The sequence below is a fragment of the Grammomys surdaster genome, unplaced genomic scaffold, assembly GCF_004785775.1.
Source record: "Grammomys surdaster isolate TR1022 unplaced genomic scaffold, NIH_TR_1.0 138853, whole genome shotgun sequence".
Classification (NCBI taxonomy): domain Eukaryota; kingdom Metazoa; phylum Chordata; class Mammalia; order Rodentia; family Muridae; genus Grammomys; species Grammomys surdaster.
In genome coordinates this window covers 1-8,056 of record NW_021622514.1, presented here as the reverse complement: position 1 = coordinate 8,056, position 8,056 = coordinate 1, and the positions used below count along the sequence as shown (strand labels likewise).

The following is an 8,056-nucleotide window of genomic DNA, read 5'->3' as shown; positions in this document are numbered from 1 at the left end:
AAAAGACTCCATGCTGGATACTCTGATCAGATTAACTGTTCCATCTGCAACAAAATAGTATTATCTGTCTGCCTTCCAGCCCTTTCTCTTACCTATCCAGTTTCCTTCCTGGAAAAGCAATCAACATTATTTCTCTCATTTATTCATCCTTAGATATTTCATGACCCTATCATAAAAATATGGAAACAAGAGAATGTATATTGGTCGTTATATATGAGAAGAGAGAAAGGGATTCCAACAGAGGACTTATCCTGAGCAAAGGCACAGAGGGAACTAAGATATATTTAGAAAACAGAAGTAGTGAATAGAGTAATGCCCTGAGCAATAATCCCAGCTGCTGCCTCAACTGCTGTTTCTCTTTTTCCAGCTCTGACTTCAGCCTGAATGTCCCTTGCCTGGCCTGGTCCACATACCAGCTGTGTGGAAATTTGACACTATGAGGCCCCTTGTGCATCCTACCTTCCCTAGACCTCTGTTACTATTTATTGAGCTTTGACCCCAACCATCTGTTTCAGTCCTGGTAAAGAGGTCTGAGTTTCGTTCTGAGTCACGCTCCAAGCCACTGAGCAGTCTTCCCTTTCCTTTGTCACATGGACAATTTCTCTACACCACTAAAAGCAGGACAATGAATACAAGAGACACTTTTATAAAAATGTTAATACAAGGAGGTCAAAAGAAGAGATTAAACTGTACAACAGACATACAGTCAATAAAACCCAGGCTTCAAAAGAACCGAGAAACTGTCCAACTTCTTCAGTAAAAACCTTACAAGTGCACAGTTCCAATTCCAACACTCAGAAGGACAAGGCAGAAAGAGAACAAGTTCAAAGCCGCCCTGGGCTAGTAGTGAGTTTAAATTTAGCCTGAGTTGCATAGTAAGATTCTTAAAATAATTGCAAGAAAGTAAAACAGGAAGAATATGAACCTTTAGTGGCATACATGGTACTATAAACCCGGTCAAAAGCTTAGGGCTGGGAAAGCTACCCACTACTGGCCTTTTGCTAACTGGGCATGTGTCCATCCCAATACCTTCTAAATAACTCTGCGTATGTTCATTGAACATTAATGCTGTCAGTCTTGATCAGAGAACTTCTTTTTACAGTGGTCAGCAGTGACTGCAGACACTAGTCAAAGTGCTGAGAATAAGTGATTGCTGAGTGATCAGCCATAAATGGGACATCTTATATCAGGAAACACAGGAGCAGACAGTGGGAAGAATGAGGAGATGGAGGGAAGATGAAGGATGCTCACCCCCAGACACATCATGGCTGTTGCACTCTCTGATGACCTTCAAAAGGTAGAGTCTGCCATCATCCTCATAGAAGGCGACAGCTTATGGACCCACCCCTCCCCGAGATTTTTTTTTTAACTTTGAGACAGGGTTTCTCTGTGTAGCCCTGGCTGTCCTAGAACTCAATCTGTAGACCAGGCTGGCTTTGAACTCAGAGATCCACCTGCCTCTGCCTTCTGGGTTTAGGATTAAAGGTGTGCGCCACTATGTCAGGTTCCTGAGGATTTATATATATTTAACAGTTAAATATAAATATAAAAGTTAAATATAAACAGTTAAAGGGAAGAGAGATATGTTCTCCAGTGATAAAGCCATTTATAAGTTGCTCATGCTCCAGTAAACAATTCTAATACAACTTACTGGATCACACCAACTGGGAAGATGAAGGGGATTAGCAGAAGTGGAAAGGTTACAAGAGTAATGTTGTGTGTGTGTGTGTGAATATGATCAGATGCATCATATATACATATGAAAATATCATAACAAAATCCATTATAATATATAATATGTGTTAATTAAATTTGGGTAGTGATTCAAGCAAAGAAGCTATATTTTTACATTTATGAAATGTGCAAATACCAATTTGGTATTGGGTGTCATTTATTTTATGTGCTAATGACATTACAATTAGAATTTTTACTTTTACAGACACACACTGAAATCTCTAAGTTTGGAATGATATACTGTCTGGGATTCTCTCCAAAATAAAGGAAATGGATGAAAAGATACTTGGAATAAGACTGGCCAGAAATTGGTATTCCTTCTGGGTGCATGGTAAATGATTCTTTATGCGATTCTGCCTACTTTTGTCTGTGCTGTAAATTCTTCACACACACAAAAGTTTTCTAACAATGTTGTGGAATTCTAAGCATCTGATGGAAGTCTCTATATTAGTCTAAAACGGTAGACCAGAAGGAAGGGAATTAAGATGAGGGCTGTCTGAACAGCCCTGTCTGTGGGAGAGAGAGTGCCAGGGAATGCAGGGGACAAATAAAGGGTTGCTGAGCAGCTGCAAGGGCCAACTTGAAAGTGGACAGCACAGATTTCTATTTGTCTTCCTGGTTCTCCCTCTAGCAGTGACCTGGGACTTTAGGAGCAGAAAGAGAGAGAGAGGGCAGTGGATGACGGAGTCCCAGAGGCAGTACCACTGAAGTGGCTGCTGCCAGGGAGTGGGAAGTCAAGTACACCTGCGAGAGTGTCTTCACTTAGAGGTAGTAGGGCTGTGGTGGCTCCTGGTCCCAGTTAGGCTGGACAAAGGGGCGGACTAGGAGGCTGGGGGATGCTCTTCTTCAAAGATCCTGAAAGGATCTTAGACTTTGCATGTTCTCAGAGGGCACGAAGACAGCTCTTAGCGGTGACTGAGGTTTTAATTGGTAGCCACTTGACCTCAAGCAACCTATGCAATCCATTTCTTCCTTGTATCTCTTTGTGTGTGTGTGTGAGATTGTAACTAAATGCAGGACTTTGGGCACACTCTATCTTTTCTTCTTTTTCCTTCTGTTTTTTTGAGAGAGTCTCATGTAGCCCAGGTTGGCCCTTGTGCACTATGTCTTCAGTTCCTCATCTATCTTCCTGTATCCAACTCCTGAGTGTTGGCTTTACAGGTGTGTGCCACCATGCCTGATTTTTGTGGTGTTTGTACTAGAACTTAGGACCTCCAAAGCTAGCTAAGTGTGTTGCCAATGGAGCCACATGTCTCACCCCATTTCCTTCTTTATGCCTTGGCTACTTAATATGTAAGGGGTTGGAAAATGGGATGGTGATAAACACATGTAATTCTAGTGCTCAGGCTAAGATAGGAGGATCACAAATTCAAGGTCAGCCTATGCTAACTAGTGAGATCTGAGTAAGCATGAGCTATTATATAGTAAGATCTTGTGTCAAAAAGGAAACAATCAAAAATTAAGCAATGAAAAATAGGCTACTAATACCTACGTCAGAACAGTTCCAGGGATTAGGTAAAATAATTTGAGTAGAAGCTGGTAGCACAGTGGACAAGCAAATGACAGCCCTCTCATCTTGAAGCTGATACAAAGCTTCAGTGAAAATACCATCACCTCATAGAACATCAAAACCTGACAGTCAAGAAATGGAACCTTTCTCTTTCCTTCCTAGACTTTTTTCCCCCTTTGGTGTTTTGAGACAGGTCACACTGTGTAGCCCTGGCTGGCCTGGAACTTCCTACATAGACCAACCCAAAGAGGTTGCATCTCCCTCCCTAGTACTGGAATTAAGGAGATACACCATCATGCCTGGCTCTCTGGGTTTTTGGTTCTTTTTTCCTTTGTTGTTGTTTGGTTTATTTGTTTTTGTGTTCTAGGGTTTTCTTTTTTGTTGTTTTGGGTGTTTTATTTTGTTTTGTTGAGACAGGGTTTCTTTGTGTAACATCCCTAGCTATGGTGGGTTTCATATTCAAGGCTATCTTGGATAGTATAGTAAGACCATGCTTCAATAAAAATCAGAAAAAAAATCTCAAAGTCTCAGAGACCTGGGATGTGAGAGGCTCCCAGGACTCAGTGGGGGTGACCTCATCTGAAATGCCCAGCAGTGGGGAGATGGGACCTAAAGACACTACCTCCAATAGATAGACAGGGACTCCAGTGGAGGGATGAGGACACCCACCCATCGTCAAAATTTTTGACCCAGAATTGTTCCTGTCTAAGGGAAATGCAGGGACAAAATGGAGCAGAGGTTAAAGAAAAGGCCACCCAGTGACCGGCCCAACTTTGGATCTATTCCATGTGCAGACACCAAACCCTGACACTATTACTGATGCCAAGATGTCTTTGCAGACAGGAGCCTGGCATGCTTGTCCTCTGAGAGGCTCTACCAGCAGCTGACTGAGACAGATGCAGATACTTAAAGGCCAATTATGGGACTGAGGTTGGGAACCCATATGGAAGAGTTATGGGAAGGATTGAAGGAGTTGAAGGGGATGACAACCCCATAGGAAGACCAACAGTGTCAACTAACCTGGACCCCTGGGCTCCCAGAGACTAAGCCACCAACCAAAGAGCATATGTGGGCTGGTCTGAATCCCCCTGACACATAGGTAGCAGAGGACTGACTGTCTTGTCTGGCCCCAGTGGGGAAGGATGTGCCTAATCTTGTACAGATGTGATGCTCCAGGGAAGGGGGATGCTGCGGGTGGGTGATGTGGGGGTGGGTGAGCACCCTCTCAGAGGAAGAGGGGAGGGGAGATGGGGTGAAGAACTCTGGGAGGGAGGACTGGGAAGGAGGGCAATGTTTGGAATGTAAATAAATAAGATAATGTAATAAAAGAAGGAAAAGGAAAAAACTCTCAGTGAATAGAAAGGATAGAGTAGTAAGAGTAATAGTAAATATTTTACATGATGCTTATTAGATTTGTCACAAGGGAAGATGTGGGCCAGAGATAAAAGGGTGAGTGAACGCTCTACATGAGATGTTTGAGGTCATAGGCAAACTGCATGTCTGGAAGAAGAGTCACATAAGAGAAAGGCCAGATAGAAAAAGAGGCTGAACTGGAGTGGTCAGAGTGGCAGGACAACAATGAAGAATGGGCCTGGGAAGCCTGTGGATGAAAGGGGTCTCAAGGAAGAAACCATCTTCAGTGTCACAGTTTGCTTCTTAGGTCAAGGAAGATAGACTAAACATATCCGTTGGATTTAGTGACTTGGTGGCCAACTATGACCTTATCATAAACTGAGGTTTGGAGGCCAGATTCAAATGTACAGAATGGGAGCGGGTAAACAAGCAGCCGGGCACAATGACAAACATCTATAATCCTAGCACTTGGGAGATGGAGGCAGGAGGACCAGACATTCAAGGTCTTCCTTGACTCAACTGCATAGCAAGTTTGAGGCCAACCTGAGCTACATGAGACAAACAAACAAACAAAAAGAAACAAAACAAAAAATAAAGACAGGAAGGATGTATATGGGTGGGGGTGGGTAATAAAAGGCTCAGGATATAGCTCCTTGGTAGCCACACTTAACCTTAGCACTACAAAAGAAAAAGAAGATGGAAAGAGAATACTGTTGCCTCCAAAAGAAAAAGAGAAGGGAGTGACTTAGTAGTTAAGAGAGGAGTAGGAACTCAAGAGAAACTGTTTTTAAGACTGGGTAGATTTGACCATGTTTAGACATCTCAATGAAAGGGGAAGGCTGATTAAACAGGAGTTAAAATAGTACCAGAAGGCTTCTAGAAAGGTGTAAGGGGATCCGATCAGATACAAGCATAATGGGTAGAAAGAGGAGGTGTAAGGTCCAGGGCTGTAGCTTAGCAGTAAAGTACTTGCCTAGCAATCACAGGGCCCAGGGCTCAGTCTACACACGGCCCAAGATTAAAGAACAAGCGTAAAAGCAGGTAAGGAAGAGGATTTGTGTTACTGTGAGCAAAGGTCGATCTGATAGTAGGAAAGGAGGCTTGAGAAGATTCTCACAAAGCCCTTAGTACAAGGCCCAGCATGTTAGTTTGTGTAAACCAGAAAAGTAACCTATAGATGCTATTATTGTTAGGAGTTGAAAATAGGAGATAGGCCTCGTTAGAGTAAGTAGGTGACAGGGCTATAGCCCTCAATGGTATACGTGTTGAAGGTCCCTCACTGCCTCTGGTCTGCCAGGAGGTGAGCTGCTTTTCTCTACCACATCCTGACCACCTCTCCATACATGGAGAAGCAACAGAATAACCAGGGACTGGAACTAGGAGCAATAAAATATTTTCTTTTTACAAAATAAATAAATAAGGCTGGAGATGTTGGTGAAGTGTATGTTGTGTAAGTATGAGGACATCAGTTTTGATTGTCAGTACCCACATAAAAGTCATTCTAAGCTGGGTGACATAGCACGTGCCTTTAATTGCAGCACTCAGGAGGCTGAGGCAGAAGGTCCTCCACGACTTTATGGCCAGCTTGATCTACTTTGCAAGTTCCAGGACATCCAAGGTGACACAGTTAAGACCTTATTTCAAAAGGATAAATAATAAAATAAAAGCCATCCCAGCATTGAGAAGGCAGAGATTGGGGGGGGGGGTGTCCCTGAAACTGAAGCTCCCTGGCTCCCTGGCCAGATAGTAATGAATTAGACATTCAGTGAGACAGTCTTTAAACAAATTAAGGTGAGGAAGATACTTGATGTTGACCTCTGGTCTCCACACACATGCACACAGAACATGCATTTGCATGTACACATGTATACATGTACACATGGTAGCTGTGGGCTACTGTTTTTACTATGCAGATAACACGATTGGAAATGTCTTATACTTTATGCTTTGGTTTTATAAAATGAACTAGGATCATACTTCATTAACACTAAATATTTGACACTTTATATATAAACTTTATATACAAGAATTACCTGGAATTTTTTTTAATCCTTACCTCCTTTCTCTTTAGGATTTCAGGACAGTTGTTGTTATCCTAATTTTGAGAAGATAGAAAAATGTTACGGTTAAGATTAATGGATATTATGTATCATTCTATAGTCATTTTACTTCAAACTTCTATGAAACCAATACTAGCTGGCCTTGAACTTATTATATAGCCCATAGTAGTCTCAAAGTTGCCATGTTGCTCAGCTTGGCCAGGAATATATGCATGATCTTCCTGCCACAAGGTCCCAAGTACTAAGAGTATAGGTATGTACTACCATACCTGGTTGCAGGGGTGGTGGTGGTGGGGTTGTTGTTTTGCTAGTATCTCATATAGTCTCTCAGTGGCCTGGAATTCACTCTTGAACTGCTGCTCTTGAACTCACAGAGCTCGGCCTACCTCTGCCTCCTGTATGCTAAGATTAAAAGCACACGCCATCACATCTAGCCCATACCTGACTGTCTTACCTCTTTGTTTTTGAGACAGCTCTTGATATCTGTACTAATATTGAACTCATGTTGATCCTCCTATGTCAGCCTCATGTGTTAAGACTAAAGAGAGGCATACACTACCATGCCTGGTTGACACCTCAAACTTTTAAAAATATTACCAAATCTATCTATATCAACTCATTCCCTACAAAGATAATGCAAAGAGTAAATTTCAGGAAGGTAAGGGTTAGATGGCTCAGAGGGTAAAGGCACTAGCTCCCAAGCCTGAGTTCAATGTCTGGAAATCTACATGGTAGAAGGAGAGTACTGACTGTCATAAGGTGTTCTCTGACCTCCCATCATTACATAGAAACCACCCCATGCACGTGTATACAAAATAAATGAAAATATAATAAAATAAAAATAAATTTTTAGGCTTTTTTGAGACAAAATCTCACTATGTAGGTCTGATTGGCTTAGAACTTGCTATGTACACCAGGCTGGCCTTCAAATAGAGATCCACCTACCTCTGCCTATTAAATGCTAGGATTAAAGTCATATGGCACCATACCCATCTAAAAAAAGAATATAATAAAGAAATATTTAGGGCTCAGTGGTTAAGAGCACTGACTGCTCTTCCAGAGGTCCTGAGTTCAATTCCCAGCAACCACATGGTGGCTCACAACCATCTGTAATGAGATCTGATGCCCTCTTCTGGTGTGTCTGAAGACAGCGACAGTGTACTCATATGCATAAAATAAACAAATCTTAAAAAAAAAACAAGAGAGTAAACCATCTTGGCTGAGTATAGTGGCACACAGCTTTTGAATCCCAGCACTCAGGAGACAGTGGATCTCTTTTTACTTAGGTCAGCCTGGTCTACATTTTCCATTTCAGTTTTAGTCTTGGTGGAGTTACACAGCAAAACCCAAAGAAAGAAAAGAAAAGAAAAGAAAAGAAAAGAAAAGAAAAGAAAAGAAA

The 8,056-nt window shown here is 42.0% G+C and overlaps 1 long non-coding RNA gene across 1 annotated transcript; it reads left to right on the top strand.

The window, feature by feature from the left end:
- The first annotated feature begins 1,078 nt into the window (after positions 1–1,078).
- LOC114615741 lies at positions 1,079–2,026 on the top strand. The gene is made up of 2 exons (XR_003710511.1): positions 1,079–1,297; positions 1,940–2,026. It is a non-coding gene; the product is annotated as an uncharacterized LOC114615741 (long non-coding RNA).
- Positions 2,027–8,056: the final 6,030 nt, after the last annotated feature.